General features: G+C 36.6%; 2 long non-coding RNA genes across 5 annotated transcripts; one reads left to right on the forward strand and one right to left on the reverse strand.

Moving 5' to 3' along the window:
- Window positions 1-171: 171 nt before the first annotated feature.
- On the reverse strand, window positions 172-4,849 carry LOC146477818 (uncharacterized). Its single transcript, XR_014865278.1, has 2 exons — window positions 4,735-4,849; window positions 172-520 (listed from the first exon to the last, which is right to left on the reverse strand). It is a non-coding gene; the product is annotated as an uncharacterized LOC146477818 (long non-coding RNA).
- A 202-nt stretch (window positions 4,850-5,051) lies between these two features.
- On the forward strand, window positions 5,052-10,109 carry LOC146477819 (uncharacterized). Of its 4 annotated transcripts, XR_014865277.1 has the most exons (4): window positions 5,079-5,159; window positions 6,312-6,369; window positions 6,608-6,655; window positions 9,463-10,108. It is a non-coding gene; the product is annotated as an uncharacterized LOC146477819 (long non-coding RNA). The 4 variants fall into 4 exon arrangements; XR_014865275.1 differs by having other exon boundaries at window positions 5,052-5,159; window positions 6,312-6,655; window positions 9,463-10,109; XR_014865276.1 differs by lacking the exon at window positions 6,312-6,369 and having other exon boundaries at window positions 5,052-5,159; window positions 9,463-10,107.
- Window positions 10,110-23,654: the final 13,545 nt, after the last annotated feature.

The raw sequence follows: 23,654 nt of genomic DNA on the forward strand, positions 1-23,654 counted from the left end.
AACAGAGTAAGCTAGCTTATCCAGGCGTTTTTTCACGTTTGCTTTGGCTATGGTTTTACTTTACTACATGTACATGTACATTCTGTGACTGGGTAGCAAAATGTGCGCAAATTTCTCAACCAATCAGAAACAAAATCACAAATCACAATAATAACAAAATTCCCATTCAAGTTCAGGTAGATTGTAACAACTTTTATTGCAAACTCTTGTGCAATTTCTTACACTTTCCTTGGAATTTAAAATGGAGAATGTACATGTACACATGCTGAGAAGATAAATTCTTGACAGCTACAACCATAAACTTTGTAAAGAAATTGATGTACAACTTTCTGAGAAAAAAATCCTTTTCACACCAATGCCTCATTGGTGTCAGGAAAATAATACATGTATCATAAATGATCTGGTGTTTACTTCATTGAAATTGCACATGTTGCATTATACAACTCTTATCTGATTTTGATGTCAATGATTGCTCTGTTTCTGCTGCTTGGAAATTTATTTTTCTTCTTCAGGAATGGACCTGGAAAAAAGGTGAGGAAATACATGTGTAAATATTAATTTAAAGTTACACAATTATTCAGTGGCTCTTAGAGGATGGGAGAGGCTACAAAAAATGTTTAAAATGCATTAAAATACAACTGTAGTTACTTGCACCTTCATTTTCATGATCTCAAACTTTATGGCATTTGAGCATGATTACAAACTGCATAATACACAAAATTTGGTTCAAAGTTTTTTTTTACGGTATTTCTGTCCCCAAGGTTCAATGCTTCATAACTTGCAATTCACAACAAAGTTGAATACAATGTTCTAACAATACAGTGTATAATGATAGGCACATGTATTTTCAATTACTAAAATAAATTGTAACAAGGCGGATAAGGACTTGTTACCCACCCCAATGGTTAAAATGCCTGTTTTGCCTACATATACATATTGCTAACAAGAAAGAAAAATTTTCTCCACCAACAAGGTCAATAGTTGTCAAGCAAAACAAGGAAAACAGTTAAATAAGTATTAATTAAATTGACATTAAAATTATAGCTGAACTGGTCTGCACTGAAAAGGAGCCATCTGATTGGCTCCCTGAGTGGTGAAAATTTGTCTATACACACCGATAAGATGGGCCACTTGTGGTACAATGTATGTTTGAAAGGAACAAAGTGTTTCAATTTTGACAAAAATGTTCTATCTATTCTAAGCTTATGAAAACCAAACTGTTGAAACTGTCATGTCACAGTATTATTACAACATAAAAGCAAAACATTTCATCATCCAGTTCCGCGCAGACTTGAAAGCAACAACTTGACCAATACATGTATTTTCCCAGAACAGACCTCATGCTAGCTCTAGTTTTGTGACTATGCTTCTTACACCACATAAATGTACTGTAGGTTGCTTTGGCCCATTAAACGTGTGATATTTCTTTTAGCCAATGTAGAACAACTCAAGAATTACTCTGTATTAACTCCTGCCAGCATACTGCACTCAGTTTGTCTATGTTGACACTGAATGTCAGTGTAGGGGCCAATTCATTAAACATTGCCAAAGCAAATTTCTGAATTACCCCACTACAGTATGTCTCTTGGTTGACAGGGAACCAACTGACCAGAACATCACCACATGTGAAACCCAGCACTCAGATGACTGTGTCTCGTCAATGAGGTTTACCGGTAAGTTACATTGTACATTGAATTTACATGCATATGGGGTTATTGATATTGTGTCACCAACTGTGTGTCAAGAGGGTGAAGCAACAGACCTCGAATTCACATACAGTACAATAACTTGCGTCGAAGTTATTGAGCTACAATCCATTCCTTTATGCAAAGTGCAATACAGTAGATGGTACATGTAATTCTAAGTTTTGCTCCGGAGGGTATACAATGCGTGTACTTTAGTGCAAACCGTTTTTCTATGGCATGAAAAAATGAAATACAACTTTTATTTTTGTTTTTCGTTTTCCTACAACATTGAAAAACGGAATTCAAAGTTCTTTTTTCGTTTTTGGTTTGTTTACGACTTCGGAAAACGGAATTCCAATTTCCATTTCCGTTTTTCGTTTTTTTTAAGACTTTGGAAAACGGAATTCCAATTTCACAATCTCTCTTCAGTTTCGCTTCCGTTTCGAATCTCATTCTTAAAAGATGAAAATCGAAAATTCGATTTTTCGTTTTTTTCAATGCCATACGAAAACGAAAAAGAAAAATCAAATCCGTTTTTAATGCTATAGAAACACGAAATACAGAAATGGAAGTTCGAATTTCATTTTCCAATCTCGTAGGAAAACAAAAGACGAAAAACGGAAGTGGAAATTGGAATTCCGTTTTCCAAAGTCCTAAAAAAACGAAAAACGGAAATGGAAATTGGCATTCCGGTTTCCAAAGTCGTTAAAAAAACGAAAAAAAAAAAAATATAGAACTTTGAATTCCATTTTTCAATGTTGTAGGAAAACGGAAAACAAAAATAAAAGTTGTATTTCATGTTTCCATGCCATAGAAAATTGGTTGGCACTAAGGTACACGCATTGTATATATCGGGTATGCTTCATGTAAAAGTCCTTTTAAAGTGTGTACGTACATGTATACATTCAAGAATTCATTTCAATATATACAATTTAGGACAGCTTCACTTACATTGAAGTTACAAAGTGGCAAGAGAAGGGGGCACTCATAAAATTATTAATACCCATGACTCAACATAGCAAATGTTTTCTCTCTGTGATAGAGCCATAGCCAGACTTTTAGGAAAGGTGAGGTGAGCATTGAAAGTGAAAAAGACTTGAGCTTCAAGGGGGAATTTGGGGGTACACGTATGCTCCCCCAGAAAAGAGTGAAATGCAGAAGCTCTGGAGTGCTATTTTGAGCTCTTCTTCATGGATACAATGTTCAAAAAAATATTCTTGTTCAAATGTGAAATAGCAACTTTTTGGTTTCTTGCAAGTCAACATTAATATTTTGGCATTGCTCCTGGCATGGCCCCTATGGGACAAGTGTCATGAGGAGATAGTTTACTTTATAAATGGTGTAAGGCCTGCGTGTCTTAGACTTTCTTTACACGTATATTGGCTGCTTTTCCTCACCATTTCTTGACTAATTTAGTTTCCTGTGTACATTCATAGCTCAAAGGTCATATCTTTGTAATGCGTTATGCACATGGCTTTTGCCTAATCTCTATATTTTGTAAATTTACTTATTGTTTTGCCTGTTTTGTGACTATGCTTTTACATCACATACATGTAGGTTTGGTTTGGCCCATTAAATATCTTTCAGCCAATGTACGTGAAGAGCCTTTCTTGTAAGCTGAGAATGATGAATTATTCTAGAAAGTGACACAGGCATACACTGTACTCAGAAAAAAAGAAATCTGAGTGCTCCTATCAGGAGTCCAACCTACATGTAAGACCTTCCGATTATTAGTTTGGATGCTCTACCACTGAGCTACAGGAGACTTGTGGGAGCTGAGGCCATGACACTACATGTAGGTTCATTGGACAAACATCCTGCATGCTGCTAGGATTTCAATATCGAACGTGTTATCTTGGAATACACCGCCTTGCTTTGTTTGTTTCACAGGAGTTTAACACCTTGCCATCCTTTTACCATAAAATTAGGCTAGTCACTGACTGTGCTTTGAGTACGCATGATATGAACAGGCAGGACAAAACTTTAGATTATCCTTTGAAGATCTCATCCCTTTCCGGGATGAGTTGCTCTTCATGCAATGATCTCATGATTCTTGCAGGATAAGAAGCACAGTGGCAAAACAAACTGAATTATGGTAGACATTAAATTCAAAATAAAGAGAAAGCCAAAGCCACAGAATTCATAGGAAAGAAATGACCTTTGCACTCCTATAAATTTGAAACAAGTGAACACAGGGCTTTGTTCAGTCAGTATCAAATCCTCTCCGTACATTGTATAATGGGAAGCGCACTTTAAGTGTACACAAAAAATTTAATTAGTCAGAAGGCAGAGAGTAACCATCCCACCAGAGAAATCAGAAGCTTTAGCTGTTATTTAACATGCATAACAAAGCAAATTGTGACTTTACCAAGGCCAGTTTTGGATGTCTGCAAACTCACCATTCAGTCGCATTGGATGAATTTGTGATGACTCTCACTTGTAATTTTGAACAAATTGCTCTCTGGAATCAGTGGATTTTTCCCTGAGCTTGATAAGCTTATGAGGGTTAATCCCGGGGATTAAGCTTTGAGGATGCAATCTAAAATGCTTATTGGGGAACTGATTACTTTTCAACTTCAATGTACATGTAATAGTAGTTTTTCTACTTCGAAAGGCAAGGCAAGTGCCTCGTCTTGCTCATGTTTGCTAGGCCCTGCCTAAATGTAAACATATAATTTGTATTATATCAATATGAGACATCAGCGAACTGGCTTGGCCGTTAATTGCCTGGCCGTTGGAGAAACAACTCGTAGGCGCGAAACGACCCGTTACCGTTTTGCTTTTACATGTAAGCTTATATAGAGAGTTACAGCCGGCCTCACAGAGGAAATAAAGATTTGTGACCTGTTTCTCGTGGAGTCAAAACGTCAAACTTGCTTAAATTCAAACCAACAGCTTTCAATGCCGAATATTGCATTGAGGGCAGAAATCAGTTAAGTTTGAGCTTACAAGTACATGTATATTTCAAACAAAATGGCTGCCAAAGCAAAGTTATATTACATCCTGTACAGCTGATTTCATACAATTAAAGATCACTACTGCATCTTACCTTTATAGCGTCATTTGGACCACATCTCCTTGGAATCCTGAAGCTGAAATTAGGCTGCTCAGAGTTTCCACAGCAATCATTCACGGACAACTACATTCCGACGAATCGACATTATTTTTGTTTACACCAGCGCTACCAGCGGCCAGCAGATGTAAGAGTCACATGACTTGAGGAGGCGCGGTCCCACGGCTGGAGCAACAGGCGGTCATTTTGAAGAAAGAGGTACCAGTTACTGGTTTGTAACCGTTTTCTCGGCAAACGAACTCGCTCTGATCGTGTGCAAAAATAGCCTATATGGTAACGGATGAAAATATAGACTATTTTTGCTAACGATAACAAAGGTCAAGGCTTTATCGTGCTCGAACATGACTGTGAAACGATCATTTGTGGTAAGCGGAGCGATCAAACGACGTGGTGATTTCAAGGTCAGTAACATATCGATATGCTTCTTCCCTTCTTGGCTGGTTACATTTCATGACGTTTCCATTTATTACAGAGTATTATCACCTTCTTAACATACGTTACATACATGTTATTTCGTAAAATCTTGAAGTGAATAAGGAACAAAGGCCATTTCATTTGTTTAACTTCAGTCGATTGCGGCATGTCTTATATCGATCGGTTAAAAATTAATGGGCTTGGAAGGCCCCGGCGAACGAAACCACATCAGCCAACTTTTCATCGGATTTTCGACAAAATGTACTTTTTTTTTCTGTAGTACGTTAACTTCATTTTAGAGGAGGCTCGATTGCAACTCAATCGAGCCCTTTTCCCGCGCATGTTTCTTATTTTGATCTCAAAAGTAATTTCTGTGCTAAAATGCCATTGTGCTCATAACACAGAAGTGACCTTTGAGACTGCATGGCTTAAAACAGGGCTCTATTTCAAACAAGATACTACTATGCACAATGTAATCTGGTCACAGAAGACTTAAACAAAAGGTGGCAAACATGAGGCTTAGTTTGCATGTACTGTAGTTTTTAAGTCGAACCTGTATTACACTGCATTGTCACCCTCTGGCGGTCAATTGTCAAAATCCAAAATTTCTTTCCTTTATAACTGTAACATTTTGACCTTTTTTAAATGGTCACCTCTTTTAAGCGGTAGTGGTCATCCTTTACTAAATCCCAACAAGCTGTTTTTATACTGTGCTGACCTGTTTTAAACTGTCACTTAATAAAAGGAATCCACTCCAATATTGCAACAAATGGCATTCCAGGCAATTGAATTTGTTGCAACCTACCTGAATGCTGGCTATAGGATCTTGGCATTAATGTTTTATTAAACCATTTCTATACCATGTTTTTATTTTTCAAAGCATTTTATTGCTGCAGTTTTTTTCTGAGCAACCAAGCGATTTGTACATGGGTGGGGTTGATGTGGGATGGTATAAGACAGCAAGACATGGCTGTATAGTGTAAATTTTGTGAGGGGATTCGGGTGGCCTGATTTTTACTGGGTCTTTTTGGACTCATACAATATGATTCCCAGAAGTAATAATTATTGTTTATGTGTCATGTTCAGTCTAAAGCAGTTGGTTGAGATTTACTGTAGGTGACTTATGCCTATTGCTCTAGGTTGCACTGACTGTAATGCTGGCAAAATTAAGTGTCTGTGCTTGACACTGATTTGCAGGTGATTTCGTGCCATCAACAGTGTTATAATATGAACATTTCACATACAGTCTGTAGAGTCTGGTAAACTGCTAAACCCACTACATGTACATGCAAAATGCAACCTGATAAAACTCAGCCTCACAGATTGTGTATTGCTTTGTACAGTGTATATTATTCTTTGTACATGGAAGTTTGCGGTCACATGTACATGTACTTAATCTGACTAACAATAAAATTGTTTGTAATTATTTTTACAGATTACCATCTTCATGTATTCCCATGTTGGGAACACCATTCTTGATCAGGTACAATACATGCAAGCTATATTTCAGTGTAAATGAAATCATGTTGTGGTTTAATTTTGTTTGAAATACATGTACACTGTAGTTTAAAGCAGTTTAATTCTAATAGTGTAATTGTTCCAGCTCAGTCAACATTAGGTTTTTGTTTAATTTCCTGCCAATTTGAGTTTCCTGGACTCGCGGGCCAGTTTTTCAAATTAAGTAATGTTCAAGGTCCATTGCTGAACTGCAGAAATTTTTGAAAGTATGAATACACTGTAGTGTATTTTGTTTTTCCTGGCGCAGTCATTTACATACATTTATCCCATGCCATAGGGAATACAGCCAATCAGAAAGTTAGAAACCCATTGCATATTTTGTAATATGCAACCGAAAAAATCCTGGTGTTCCTCGCAGCCTAAAAATTTTCCCCGCCAAAAGATTGATTGAAGAGCCTATGACAACTCAAAATTTTCATTCAGAAAAAATTACTGCCAACACTGAGTAAAACATGGAAGAAGAATACCCCAGTTTTTACCTTAATTTTGAATTCCTGGAACCAGACATGAAACAGGAAAGTTACAGTGCAGATCAGAAATAAGCGAACCAAAATATGCGCCTAAAATGCATGTAATGCCCGTATGCATATATACGCATACGCGTATTGACATGTCGTTAAATGAGTGGCATGGGATAAATTACTGTAGTTATGCAGTGCTTTCTCGTGGTACATGTAAATCAAGTCACTCATAGGATAGTTCACGGTATACCACTCGAAAGCATTCCATAACCAGCATGTAATAATGGGAACTGACTTACAGTACATGTACAGTGTTACACGTACATATTAATCACTAAAATGATACACATGTAGCAGTTCTTGAACTGACTGCAGTGTGCACTGTACATGTACTGTAGGTGTGAATGCTCAATTAACTATACCAATCTTCATCAATTCATCAAAAAATAATTTCTATTTGGTAAGCCTGAGTGAACGGGTATTGTTGCCCGCTTCTGTTCATTTACCCGGTCTCCCCTTGAAAGCTGCATGATTTCTGAGTAATAACCACAGAAATTCTGTAATGTCATGATGTAATTTCTACATATACCAGGATCTGGGTGGTTAATCTGATTGGTTGAAGAAAATTTCCTAAAGGAACTTGCCCATGGCTTTTTGTTGTGGTGTGTCGAACTGCTAGAAAAATATAATTTGAAGATAAGAATATTATTTTGAATTGTCCTCCAATCTACAGTGTACTAAGTGAAAGGTTTTTTTACCATTTTAAGGTGTGTCAATGTTTAAGTTTGAAAAAAGCCTGCAGGGAACTTGCCAACAATATTTCTTGTAGTTCTTCTAGTTTGTCAACCAAATTGCTATTTTCCAACAATGCAGTGTTCAAATTAAAAAAAATTGAGATTCTGTTTCTTCCTGTTTTCTTGTTTGTGGAGATGATACTAATTGTCTTGTTGGTGTTGAACTATGCCGTAAACACCATGCCAAGAGCAAATTATCTTTATTCAAAAATAAAGACTGACTCATTGAACTGACAAAAAGCTTTAATTCAGTAAACAAGAGGGTATTTTACTGATTCCAATCTTTCGAGTTTAATTGTTTAAGCAGCCATTTTGTGGCAAGGCTCAACATACATTTGAAAAGATGTGGCTGATTTTCTTTCGGTGATCTTGAAAACTGACATAATGGTTATAATTATTGATTCTGTGGTGCTGATCTGCCATACTGGCCTTTTTAATTTTCTGCTCTTGTGGAGCAACCGCTGCAACGTCTGTAATTGATCTTTCCTTGAGACACACTACATGTATAAATCATTTTCTTGAAACTATAAAAAACATAGCCCGTGAGCAGGTTCCCATGTGGGGTATAGGGCGAAGACAAAAATGGTGCTTGGAGAGGGAGCAATAAAGAAGGGGAGTGAGCTTCTGGACATTCTTGTCATGCCATGTAAACAAAGCAGCTGAATTCTACTGGAAGATGATGGTCAAAGGCTGTCAAATCATACTTTCTGTAAACTTGGAGCTTTACAAGGTTAATGGTTTTGAAACCTCTCTTTAGCCATTGGCAGTCAGTAGTTTTACTTTATGTCTCATTTCTTTGCCAATTACTACAAAATTTCACAGCTTTGAACTGTTCTGATACCATTCAAAAGAATGGGAGCTATTCTCTGCTACACTGTAGGCATGCGATACTGAAGAAGGGCTATAACGTTTTGACTGCTTGCATGTCGAAAAAAAGGTTTCACGTGTAGCTTTTCTCTGCTAGGCATGTAATATTAATAAAGGGCTTTAAGGTTTTGTCTGCTTGTATGTCAAAAAATGGTGCACCTGTAGCTACATGTACATGTACATGTTTTCTCTGCTAGGCATGTAATATTAATAAGGACTTTAGTGGTTTGTCTGCTTGCTAGTTTTGCTTTGAATAGTGTCCTTTAATGGTTTTCAATTTAGTGCTGAAAACCTGAGAGTGTATTATTACTCTGACCATTCACAACAGACATAGACAGCATTTGGTTTGGCTTCCCATTGTTGAAGAATAATAATACACTGTAATTGTCAGTGATGTGAACTTTGCCACCAAATCATAGAGCACAGCTGGTGTAAAGCAAAACCAAGGCAAACATGAATTTGCTTTGGACACTCAATTGAAAACTGCTGAAAAAATATTGCCTGTATTCATATGTCACTTGTCACTAGGACCAAAGAGCACAACCTGTGGGTGCATCAAGCCAAAAACAAACTCTGAACCCTCCACAATCCATACATGTCTAACGTACATGTAATATCAGAAGTTAAACTCTCTTGTTTATTATTACTAGATACTCCATGGTACAGGTACATGAACAAGGCAAATGGAAGTTGAAGTGAAAAGGCAGGTGAAAAAGAGCACCACAAGCAGATAAGTCAATGCTGTATTGTGTAATGTTAAAGGGACACAGTCACCTTTGTGACCACGCTGACCTAGACACTAGTTTTGTCAGTTTGAAAAGCGTCTACCTCAACCGCCTGCGTCGACTAAAATAACAAGAGAAATCAATCAAAAACATTGGAGAGCAAATTACCATGATATACATGTATATTTGGAAAATCGCATTTTCTCAACCTGACGAAAGGTTCGTGCGGAGAGAATCTTCATAAATGATTCGAACTTTGCGTCATGACTGCATGGTTTGGAGCTCTGACGATGACAAGCTTCGGTACACAGTCGATTATCTCCCCGACAAGGACAACCTGTAGTAGAGCCTTGTTTTCTACGGGTCAAGCAAGCGTTCTTGCAATGACATGGCTTTGGTTCCTAAATTTAGATAGTGGAGAAGCTGTCGAAACGAAATTATAAAAGCAAAATATATGATTGAAAGCAGAAATAAAGCTTACCGGTCGTTTCACTACAAAGTAGTTTTGTTACACTGCAGTTCAGTTGATTAGCTACATTTTAAAATTGACATATTCTGTAATATTTGAACTCAACTTGCTTGTCATGCAACAACGTAGAAACAGCTACATATAAGATAATTTTTCACACAACTGGATACCGAAATAACAGTTAAATGATTCTTTGACTTTAGAGGTAATTTTTGACTTTTTGCTTTCCCTAGACAAGTCCATCAGTAAATTATTCCATGATATCAAAGAAATGAGTGTCCTAATAATCACTATAATAATTTTGAATGGGAAATACTTCGACTCGACAAGATTTGACTGTTTAGATTTTTCAAGGGATGCGTTTCTCAGCGCGAGGGTGTGCGATGAAGCGTGATTTTGAAAATCAGTTAAGAAATGGTATCTAATGCGCATGTGCACCAGGTGACTGTATCCCTTTAATACATGTAATTAGGATAGCTCCTAAAAGGTGATTACATTTGGTAGTTTCACATCTGATCTAAGATATCAGAGACTGATCGTGAAGTAATTCTAATTTATTGGTCACGACCAGCACAAGTTGAACAGTTTAAGAAAATAATTTGTGATGGACAAATTCCATGCTTTTGATAAAATTATATTATTTTAGAATCTACAGCTGCTGAAAGAAAACAAATTCAAATTTGCCATCAAACCAAATGTAGAATTGTTTATCTTTGTTACCCATAAACCTGTTAGTATACCAGAGTTTTCCAGGCTTTCTCAACATTGCATTAAAGCCTGGAAATCCTGGTTCTTGCAGAGTCAAGTCTGGTTAAACTCTGGTAACCCTGGTTATTCAAAAACCTGGGTAAACCAGCTTTTTGCAGGACCAGGGTTACCAGACTTACCTAGAAAACCAGGGTTAACCAGGCTTTTTTCACATAGGGTTCAAGCCTGATAAGACTGGTTCTTGGAAACTCTAGAGCCTGGTTAAACCCTGGTAACCCTGGTTATTTATGGAACCCGGGTTGCCGGACTTACCAGGGTTACCAGGGTTAGCCCGGTTGACCAAGACGTCTGGGAGCCTGGTTATACCCTGGTAACCCTGGTTATTTGCAAGACCAGGATTACCAGACTTGCCTAGAATACCAGGGTTAACCAGACTTTTTGCACGAAGGGTTCAAGCCTGGTAAGTCTGGTTCACGAACCAGGATACCTCGGTTTTTTTGCCAGGCTTGAACCAGGGTATAACCCTGGTTTTACCAGGCTTTTGTTGCCAGGGAAATATCGAGCCCGAGTTTTCCGACATGATTGTGTTACTTGCTCTTTGTCGACCAGAGATCTGATCAATTCCTCTCTTGAATAACGGTGCTCAGTTTTGTTTCACCAGTTAGCAGATAGACAAGTGACTTTACTTTGTGCTGACTTTCAGAGTATATCGGCGATAAAACTGACCGTGGGGTTTTGGTTTTATCGACGACGGAAAATTAATATCATTGACTAAACATTATAGTGGTTTACATTTAAGATGTCTTTCAATGACATTTTCAATTTGGCATTGTGTCAACATGACTTTAATATTTTCTTTTGTTTGGCTTAATTGCTGTTATTCGAATTCTTTGTTTTAACATACTACTCTCAGAGCACACGCTGCTATGGATGTTTATAACGTTGAAGTTTGTGGATGGTCGAGTCATAAGTCTTGGGTATTCAATTGAGAGTTCTTCTCGAAATAATGTTTAATAGGTTTTTGGAGTAAAAGTGGTAACTAAGTTTCATAACAAGGAATCTGATATTGCGACAACGTTTTTTTCCTTTTTTCAACTCATTATATATTTAACATCTGCAAGACGGGGAAGTGAAAGGTCTGCATATATTAAAAAAGAAACAGAAATTTTTGTCGAAACACACTAAGAAATATTTCTTTGGAAACAGAGGAAGTTCCTCTTCTTGTATAAACCCAAGCGATAAAGTCATTTTGCGTGGCTTTTCTAAGTGGATCTGTATACTGGAGGCGCCAAAATTTTGACAGAGGGACGGAAAGTTGGACTAAATCGGACAACTGTGTTCCGTGCTCTTTGCCGAAAAAAACTAATAAAAATTTCTTAGAGGACACTAAGGAAGTTTATCTACTTGTATGAAAACAAGCGATAAGGTCATTTTCTGTGGTTTTTCTAAGAGGATCTGTAGACTGGAGGCGCCGAATTTTGACAAAAAACGGAAACATTTAACGGGCTCGGTATAAAATTCAGCATCCATAAGACATTTATTTACCCGTGTAGATCTGTGTAAATCCACAGGTCTCTTTTAAAGTCGATTTTCCTTTTTCTCTTTTAGACTTCAGTCTGCGGTAATTCTGCGTTTTCCATGACCGAAAGGGAAACATTTTAGGGGTTTGGCTACGTAGGTATAATAGCAAACACACTCAACTCCCCAAGGTAACGAGGGAACATTAAAATGTCACGGAAGACCTTCTTGATATAAATTTTAAACTAACTTAAGAAACATTTGAGGAGTTTGAAACGAATGGTATCCAAGAGTTGACATTTTGCTCCTTGTTTCATGAAATCGCCGAAACATCATACTTTTATCGTTGATCTTTGCTTGTTAATTTCTTTTATTTGAACTTGTGAAATAAAGCATATTTATAAACATAACGTAGTGGATTTTGTTGTAGGAATACAATGGCGAAAACAATTGTTGATGAAGAACAGAGTAATTTGTTTACAACCAACTTATGGCAACAGTTTTCCAGAATGTATTTAATATATTTTATATTTAATTTTTAGCCAGAACTTGATAGTTTATGTCTCGCCATGCATTTTATTAGGTCTCCTTGTGTGTTTACAAATGATACGATTATTGCACGTTTATTACAAAACCATTAAACGATAATGGATTTACGCTTTTTCTAACGTTCAGTTATTAAACCTGACGCTGGAATCAAATCTTTGCGCTCTTTTGGTATCCAAAAGGCAAAACTAGTGAATTAGAAATAAAATACAAAATTAAATATCTACACGCATAATGTTATCCGAAAGAACAAAACTTTGCGCTTAGCAGCCACATGACAGTGCATACATCTGCCACTTGATTATATTTACTCCGTCAGAATCTTATACTGCATGGTCTACAAAAAGAATAAATTACCAGTTTCTTGCTATATTCTGATGATCACGTTTCCCAAACAATAACAGCGCCATTAATTTCCATTAGCTCGGGAATGTCACTGTCTTGTGTTTCGCTTCTATTTTTACTTTCTCAAAGCTGCTTTGCATAGGACCGCACTGTGTACCGTCAGAAGTGGTAGTGAGTTAGATCAGTAAACTTCCAACTTGGACATCTGCTATAATCTTTCAATTTCTCGTCTCCCAGAAAGCAACAAACCGCAACCTGTATCCCTTGCCCCAAAAAACACTACCATGCTGCATAAAACGCAGTTTAGCTCTGTTTTGTTGCATGTGTGGCATCCGAATCCAAGAATACGCCCGGTGGATACTTAGCCTTATCAAGTTTCATACGTGGAGTCGCCGCCATTGCCCCTTATCCCCCGCACTCCTACCGCGTGTGTTAGAGGGCCAAGTGCTTTATGGCCTTAGTCTTAAACCCAGCAAATTTGTCTGAGCTTTGCCAGATAAAAGCAACAACAACAACGATAAAAACAAAAGTAACTTTCTTTCTAATAATAAAATGAGAAAAAAGAAAAGGTGGAATCCACTTGCGATCCAACTAGCCGCGGTGGGCGCAACAAAAACAAACATACCTGTTACAATAAAAGAATAACTACAAAATATTAATCCACAAACTCTATGGGCATACTGGTGTTCAGTATGGTGGTCTCATTTAGCTTAGATATTTTTTTTTTTACATTTTTTTTAACTGAACGCCAAAACACTGATCAGCAGGACGCCTTCACTGACTGTCGAGTTACAATTACTGGGAAACTTGTTCAAAATTTACATATGTCTATACAAATAATTTCAAATGAAAACGTTGCCTAATGTTTTTACGACTGAAAAAGACTTGTTAGACCAGAAAGGTAGCCTTTGCTTAAAGCCCCTACATCACGCTGATAAAAACACTTTTGTACACCTTTCCTAGTACTTCGCCGGTTCAAAAGTCCGTGGTTTTAGACGAAAAACAGTTACTAACCCGCTAACCTAAATTATGCATTTTCATGTTAATTGTGAAAGTGTAACAAAAGTATATGCACTTGAGCAACTAATCTTCTCATTTGTAGAGTAAGAAAACAACAAAAATCAAGCTAGTTACAATATCCATGTTCCAAAATACCGGCGAGCGAATGCTGAGCACAGCTCTGTCAATATTTTACAAAAAAAAAAAAAAAAAAAAAAAAACAGAATGTTGCAATTGCAACACTGACACTCAGTTAAAACGTCATCCAAGAGGAACCTTGCTATATTTTTCATTTCCTTTTTCTCAAAAACAAATTACGGGATTTCTTTTTCCCTTCTGGCTACGACGACCACAGTTCGTTTGGTTCTTACAAAATACCGGAAACCCTCATAACCAACGCTAATTCGTTCGTAGGAAATTAAAACAACTCGAGATGCACTTTGCCAGTATCACCTCGTACATAATATTTTAATCTAGTCTAACAGCATTTGTCAGCAGCGTCTTAGAAATAATTACAAATAAATATTTCGTACGCAATAACCTTCCGTAATAAAAAAAAAATTGTCGACCTTTTTCGAAAAGAAAGTCTTAAAAACATCTATCAGTGTCAGTAGGACTCCATATGACACATTAGTAAGTATCTTGACATGACCATTCCTTGTTATCATTCCTCTTGCACTTCCTATATCTAACCTTCCTCCTCCCATTCCTTCTTCAGTACTGCTTCTTCGTCAGATCGTCGCTCTGTCCTTACTTCAGTAATTTCTTGATAATCTTCTTCCCCTTCTTTTTGGAGTTCCTTTCCCCCTTCCTTTTGTTCGTCTTGTTTTTCATTTTCTTCTTCCCTTTCAATGACCCTTAGACAGATACGCTCAGTTCCTGAACTAGTAGCACGGTTCCTAAGCGTCGTAGTTCCTGTCGTCGTTCGAAGATTAGTGGCACCAGATCGGGCAGTAATTATTGCTTTAAGACCGTTTTGGTAGTTCTTACTAAATGTAAAACAGATGCATGGATTGATGGCACTCCACGAAAAAACCATAAAGACTGAAACAAACGGAATCACGGTTTTAAATGCGCAAATAGGTGGAGCCTGCCAATGCCACATGAAAGTTCTAATAAACACGTAGACGGAATGTGGAGCTATACAAAAGGCATAAGCAATTAATATGGCTACTGATAACCTGATTGATACTTGATGTGAGGCGGATCTATAGCTTGTGGACATACTTTTCCTTCGTTTGTGCCGCCGTTTTAAAGACCAAGCCACTGCGCAGTACAAGACGACTAACACAAAAATTGGTACTAAGTAGAAGGTAATGAATACTGCCGTCACGTATCTCGAATGGATGTTATCATGGTTAGCACCCCAGCGTTTCAAGCATTTATATGAATTTCCATCGGGTATCAGTTTGAAAGTGTAAAAGTAAGGTGCATGAACAGCAATGGCTATAATCCAGGTACAACAAATGCAGATAAAACGCACTTTGGACGAGATTAGTTTTATCTGCAACGGGAACACAACAGCTATGAACCTGTCGACTGAAATCAACAGAAGGCTTTGGATGGAGACCATCAAAGAAACATCAGGGAGAAAGTAGCAAAGCTTGCATAAGATGTTCCCAAGCACCAAAGGGGTATCGACCATAAAGGCAGCGGAACCTGAAATAATACGTACAATATGGACCGGCATGATTGTCAAGGGAGTGAAGAGATCTGAAACGGCCATGTTGAGAACATAATAATCGATCGATCGTTGCAGCTGCTTATTCTTGTAAAACACCAGAATTACAAGAGAATTTCCAACCAGAGATACTAGGAGAATGATGAAATAGGCAAGAATCCATGAGTACCTTTTCTGCATTGGAGTCGGCGAGAATACAATGTTCGTCAGTACTGTTGGGAAGTCCATCTGTTGAGGATGAGCTGTTGTACGGAAATGTCGAGCTCGAGTTTTGAGACATGATTGTGTGCTCTTAGAAGACGAGAGATCTGTTGGATTCTTCTCTTAAATAATGCTGCTCAGTTATGTGTTAACAGTTGGTCGATACACAAGTGACTTTACTTTGTGCTGAGTATCGGAGTATATCGGCTACAAAAGTGGCCGTGGCGGTTTTCCTCACGGCGAGAAATCGATATTGTCAATGTTTGGCTTAATCGTTTAATTAATTCTTCGTTTAACATATTGCTGTCAGAGACTGAGTCTAAGCCTAATGATAAGCTGTGGAGGAAGTTCATAAGTGTGAGGATGGTCGGATTTTAAGTGTTAAATATATTGAAACGAGAGTTCTTTGATAATATTTAATGTTTTTTTTCTTGAATTGAAAGTGTTAAGTAAGTTTCATCACAAGGAATCGAATATTGCCGGACAACTGTATTTTCTTCCGTTCTTCAACTGTATTAATTTAACTCCTGCATGACGTGGAACGGAAAAGCCTGCATATATTTTCAAAAATTGCTTTAACCGAAACAAAAAGAATGGTTGAATTTTAAGTCTTGGGTATTTGAATGAGAGTTCTTGGATAATATTTAATGTGTTTCTTGTATAAAAAGTAATAAATAAGTTTCTTTACAAGGATCTAACATTGTGACAACTGTATAAATTTAACATCTGCGTGATGGGGAAGTGAAAGCTATATGTATATATTTGCTGATGTTACTTTTGTTGAAACACACTAACAATCAGAGATATGTCCAGAAATGCAGGCAATGACGAAAATGGCGAATTTGACGATATGTGGCAAGATTTTGTCAATGGCTGGCCTCCATGTGTTTAGCTAATTTGCATTCATTTAGCACTTTGACAAAATTTTACCAAATTTGTTATATTCGCCAAAATCGTCAAATCCACCAACATGGCAGGCTTCCATGTGTTTTGCTTATTTGCATTTATTTGGGAATTTGGCGAAATTTTGTCAAATTCGTCACCGTTATGACTGGCAAGATTTCGTCAAAATTGCCAAATTCGCCGTTGCCTGTATTTCTGGACATAAGTGAACAAAGAGTCTTTTGGGAACAGAGGAAGTTCCTCTTTTTGTATAAAATTAGCGATAAGGTCATTTTGTTTTTTTTCTTTTTTTCTTTTTTAAGCGGATCTGTAGACTGGAGGCCCGAATTTGGAACTGACGGCCGGAAAGTTGGACTAAATCCGACCATCGTGTTCTGGGGATATTTTTTGCTCGATTTGCTATCCAACATAGTCAACAATAGGCTACGGCCGAACTTAATTCAATTCCTTTTGTTCACGTACATACACGCTTGTGTAGTGAGGAGTCTTTTTTTTTAAACTGCTAAGTTTGAAATGCATCGCAGCACAATTTTTTCTTCATGTGTAACAACTGGAGAGTATATCTTTAACGAGAGGTTCTGTTACACTTCTTTCTTTTTTTATTTTATAATAATAATAATAATAACAGTAATAATAATAATAATAATAATAATAATAATAACAGTAATAATAATAATAATAATAATAATAATAACTATTATTATTATTATTATTATTATTATTGTTATTATTATTATTATTATTTTTATTAGAAATTTGAGCCTGAAAAGGTCTTAGAATGTTCTTAACTTACCTGTTAGATTATCTCAATAAACTTATGAGGACGTGATCTGACCTATCATTTAGAGTCAATGGGACAATATGGACTGAGGTTTTACATGTACTTTATCCGTATCATATGTGCTCATCTCAAAACCTTTTAGTCAAAATAAATGTGTTCTTAACCGATTCTCAGCCTGGGAAATGTTGTTAGTATGTTCTTAAATTCTAGTTAATCTCAGCCTCAACGTTCTTATTAAAAAAGTTCTTACAAAAAAAATGTATTTCACACATTTCAGATAACTGTTATCATATTAAAGTTGCTACTAATGAATTACTCTATACTATACCAACTCTTGTTTAAGCCATATGTCTTCACACTCGTCAAATGTTTCTGACTTTAAAAGAGTGAAAAATTTAGTTATATCCAAGGAAGTTTTCAGTAACATTTTAATGTTCTGCCGTTGTCTTGGAAGTGGTAAGTAGTGATCTGAACGGTTTGCATGGTTTGGGATTCTTTCTTCGGCCTTTCACAGGAATGTATATATGAAGGATGTTGACAACTACAAGTTTAACTACTTTCGAAGTCTGTTGGCTAACTGAACTGGTTTGGTGCAAACTGAGTCGAGCTATAAGAACGCTATCGAAAACAAATAAATCAATGAATAAATCAACATTTCAATGTCTAACACTGTGACATGTGACACCTCACAAGAAAAGAAAAATATGTTGTGCCAAGAAAGGAATCGAACCTACTTCTCCTTGGAAACTAATACGGCGAGATGACAACTACACTATGGTGCTTCTGTTACTGATGTTGGAACGATTTATAATACAAAAACAATCCGAGAAATAATTCGGTACCACGTAACATTTCAATCTAGTATTAAAGCATTTGTCAGCAGCGAATTAATAATAAATACAAATTTCATATTTCGTACGCAATAACCTCCCTTCAACATTTTTAATGCTTTTTATAAATCTAAAATTGTGGAAAATGGCCAACTTTTTCCTGGCTGGTACCTTACTGAGCATATTCAATTTATTTCTCTCTTGGTTTTGGAGCCGGTACGGTTTCTAACGTTCCTAATGTCCATTCCATGTCCACAAGAGCATTACCAGTGATGTTGTTCACTCAAAACTGCTACCAAACACTACGTGACCTGAGATCAAGGGACCTTATCAAGAGGAATATCACCAGTCCCTCTTAATCTTAAGAGTCTATCACCCCCTAGAGATGATTATCACCCCTAAAGAGGATTATTACCTCTCTCTTAGTAACACTGGGGGTTATCACCCCTAAAGATAAGTGACCAAGTTGCCTTACTATTTTTTTTAAACAATAATAATAATAATAATAATAATAATAATAATAATAATGATAATAATAATAATAATAATGATAATATTAATAATAATAATAATAATAATAATAATATTAATAATAATAATAACAACTATAATAATAATAATAATAATAATAATAATAATAATATTAATAATAATAATAACAACTATAATAATAATAATAATAATAATAATAATAACAATAATAATAATAATAATTATTATTATTATTATTATTATTTTTGACTGGCCGTTTCGTTCTTGTTTTTTTTTTTTTTTTTTTGTCTTTGTTTTACTTTTGGTACTGTAAATTTTATATCGTTAACTCATATTTGTGTTACTTTATTGGTTTTGGTTTTTTTTAGGTCAATTTCGGCGCTTTCCTCAAGTATTGGGGAAATCCAGAAATTCAAGGAGGCGGATCCAACATGCCCTCTATTTGGCAATCATGACGTAATAACTACGTGATACGACGTATCACATCTCGTTGCCGACCTCAAAGGAAACATCTTTCGACCTACTATATCTCCTCCAAGTCTCATTTTTTTTCTAGCTTTTATACTTGTTAAGATATGGAGAGGGGTAATCCGTATCTCCCCACCCCTCCAAGAAGAAAAAATAAATAAATAAATAAATAAATAAATAAATGACCTTTCTGCATAGGGTTATAAACATTAATACCGCTGTAAAATTACCTTTGAACCAGACAGGAATGTCTTTTAAATATTTGTTATTTCTTGTTGAAAAGCTTGTGATGGTATTTAATATACAGGAGCACTTTCGCTTCTGATGATGGGGTATTCGCTGCTCCGACCCAGTAAAGGCGAGGGTGATTCTCCCCTCTGCGACTTCTAACCAATAACTTTTCTTTTTAAATCTTTGAGCAGACCTCTTAAACTCGAATCATCGGCCAGCAGTTTACAGTGCGCCGGAGTTCGCCGTATGTACATATACCGGGCTTAAGATTGAGGGTTACTTTTTACCCATGAATGATGGGATACTCTCAAGAAAACAAGATGGCGGCCGCATGGAGGATAGCATCGCAACTGAATCAAACAAACCTCTCATTTGTCGAGATAACTGCCGTTTAAGCATGGTTTTACAGTTTCAAAGCTAGCAGTTGGGCAAAAAACAAATTCTCTCTTACTGGTTGCTAGTGTACGGTCTCTTGTCAGAGTGGAGCATTATCTAAGCCACGCGTTGAAATACCGCACACTATGTTGCCGCTACAGCTTGTAATATTTTGTAGTTTTTTTTTTTTTTTTTTATTGTCTTGCCATCCCTCCACGTATGGGATATCGGGCGTTTTTTTTTTTTTTTTTTTTTTTTTTTGTTTATTTGTTTTGTTTTCCGCATACAGCAAATCTGAGAGCTAAACCGCGTTTAGCTGAATGGTAGTGCATTTGGGCGGTGGATCCATGCAGGTAGCTGTAATTGTTGCTTTGTGGGAGGGGAGAAAAAGGACATTTTCACTACAACTACCAAAATCCTTCTGATTTTTGTTTTCTCATGCTAATTAGAGCTATTTTTCTTTGCTGTCCACTGATATTACAAAATTTGAATATAAAAAGGAAAACGAAATGAATTCTGGTAGTTGTAGTAAAATGACGCCATCACTGATGAAAATGGCCTATTGAAAGATTTTAGAAGATGTCGTGGTTGGAATTTAACTGCATGAATTTCACCGCTTCTCACGTTGAACATTGCGTTCTTATACAAATCAGCTTTGAGAACCTACCAATGAGAGGGTCAGATTTGGATAAGGTTTGAAGGTGCAGTGCGTAATCACCTAGTAGTTGACTTTATAATTTGCGAGAGCGTCTGAATGATCAAGATGGCTTCGTTTAGAGGACAGCTAGCGCAAGCTCTATGAGCGTTTATTTAAAGACCTTTGTTTGACTTTTGTAACGTCAGGTTGTAATTTACGTGTCACGATGAGTGTTACGCAATGGCGTAAATTATAAGGGTTTGTATGGGAATTTACGAACGTGTTTTGGAGTGGACAATAAAGGGCATGAATTGAACAAAAATGGCTTACCTTGTCTCCTTGATATCTTGCTAGTGTTTGTACGCCGTACTTTGGCCTTTTCAGCTTGATTCCAGTGGGTTTTGGGTTCGCTGTTTTCCTCTCTATAAATATATATCTCCAAGGTTGCTCACTGGCAGCGCAATTTAGGCTCAACAGATCTCCGAATAAAGAAAAGCCCTCTCTGAGTATTGAATTTTACGTTTAACAGCATGGAGCTCCAGCGTCATTTCGAATTTCTCAATAAATGCAACAGACGAAGAGTTTGACAGCGTATCCTTTGGAAACGGTTTTTTCGTCTTTTTGTTCGGCCCATAGTAACAACATCACAAGTGAGAGCAATCCCCAAATATATCTGTGTGATCCTTCAATTCCCCTGGTACACGAAACCTTCAAAAACTCGTCAATAATTTATAAGCCCATTGACCTATCAAATGGTCGATAATACATCACGTGCAGTGACTTTATATCGATAAACCTCCTCCTGGGTATTTGAATGAGAGTTCTTGGACAATATTCAATGTGTTTCTTGGATTAAAAGTAATAAATAAGTTTCATTATAAGGATCTAACATTGTGACAACTGTATAAATTTAACATCTGCATGATGGGTAAGTGAAAGCTATATGCATATATTTGCTAAAATTACTTTTTTTGAAACACACTAACAAAGAGTCCTAATTGGGAACACAGGAAGTTCCTCTTTTTATATAAAATTACTGAGTGATAAGGTCATTTTGCATTTTTTTTTAAAGCGGAACTGTAGACCGGAGAGTGGAATTTTGAACTGACGGCCGGGAAGTTCATTGGACTGAATCCGACCATCGTGTTCCGGGGATTTTTTGCTCGATTTGCTATCCAACATAGGTTACGACAACAATAGGCAACGACCGAACTAAATTCAATTCTTTTTATTCCCTTTCATACACGTTTGTTTCATACCTACTAACAACTAAATTTTATTAAGTGAGGAGTCTTTTTGCTGAGTTTGAAATGCATCACAGCACAATTTTTTCTTCATATTTAACAACTGGAGAAAATATCATGTTATTTTGAAATTATTTCTTTTAGTTCCAGGATTCAGTGGCATATATTATGTTTTTCGACCGAATAAGTGGCTGGCGAAAGGTCCTTTGCCTATGTTACTTTCTTGTACCGTTTACATGGTCTTGTGAAAATACAATTAACTTTACATTTTAGAATATAGGAGGTCGTTGACAGTTTTAGTTGACAGTCTCGCTGTTAGGCAAGACTATATGTAAAATTTCATCTGGAAAGTTAAAGAAAAAGCCAAACTTTAACGTGAAACGTGTACAGGTAACGAGAGGTTCTGTTACACTTCTTTCTTTCTTTTTTTCTTTTCTTTTTTTTTTTTTTTTTTTGTTCTCTTTTATTTTTTATTATTATTATTATCATCATCATCATCATTGGCAATTTAAGCCTGAAAGGTCTTAGCTTGACCTGTTCTTAACTTACCTGTTATATTATCTCAATAAACTGATGAGGACGCGATCTGACCTATCATTTAGGGTTAATGGGACAATATAGACTGAAGTTTTACATGTACTTTATCCGTATTTACGCTGTTTATTTCAAAAACATTTAGTCAAAATAAATGTGTTCTTAACTGATTCTCAACCTGGGAAATGTTCTTAGCGCGTTCTTCAATTCTAGTTAATCTTAGCCTCAACGTTGCTTTTTTGGTTCGTTCAACTGGAAAATTTCCGGAAAAAATGGAACTTCTGAAAAGGTAGTCCCGTTTTCCCTCTGGAAACTTTTCCCATGGCCGAAATGCGTGTTCCATTTACGAGTTTCACAAGGTTTGGCCAGTTGAAGACCGTTCGCAACCATATCTTCGGTAAGGAAATATGGCGGTTTCTTCTACTCCCTCGGCGATTTCCAATGTGCAACAAGAAACCGGCATTTTATTCATTTAAAGCCCAATGTCGGATTACCATTCGACTAAGTAAACACAACAAAGGAGCACATATAGATATCGCACATTCGCTCGGCTGCCCAACGCAAAGTATTTCTTTTCTTTTTTACACGGAATGCCCGTAGGGTAGGACGTGTCTAGGTTTAGGTCGGGTATCTCCTTCGTCGTAGCCACAAATCTGCACATCAATTTATGCATTAAAATATGTCCTCCCCTAGTAGGGATGTATTGTTCTGATTGTCTTCAACAGAGGCGGTCCAATCAAAATCTATTATTTAGGCACATATCACGAGAGAGGGAACCCACTCATCCCTTCCTGTGTGACGTCAAATCATCATTTGATTTATTCCTTAAACCTACATTAAATTCTGCTCTCTCCCAGAAGGGGTCTATTGTTCTGATTGTCTTCAACAAAAACGGCCCAATCAAAATCCATTATCGGCGTGTATATCACGAGGGAGGGGACCCACTCATCTCTACCTGTGTAACGTCAAAGCAAATCATTATTTAGAAGGTTATTTTCGTTCAATGGCGGCCACATGTATGAATTTAAGACTCTGATCTGTCGTTTTACATACATACATACATACATACATACATACATACATACATACATACATACATACATACATACATACATACATACATACATACATACGTACATACATACATACATACAT

The sequence above is a fragment of the Pavona decussata genome, unplaced genomic scaffold (genome assembly GCF_977016875.1).
Source record: "Pavona decussata unplaced genomic scaffold, jaPavDecu1.1 SCAFFOLD_68, whole genome shotgun sequence".
NCBI lineage: Eukaryota > Metazoa > Cnidaria > Anthozoa > Scleractinia > Agariciidae > Pavona > Pavona decussata.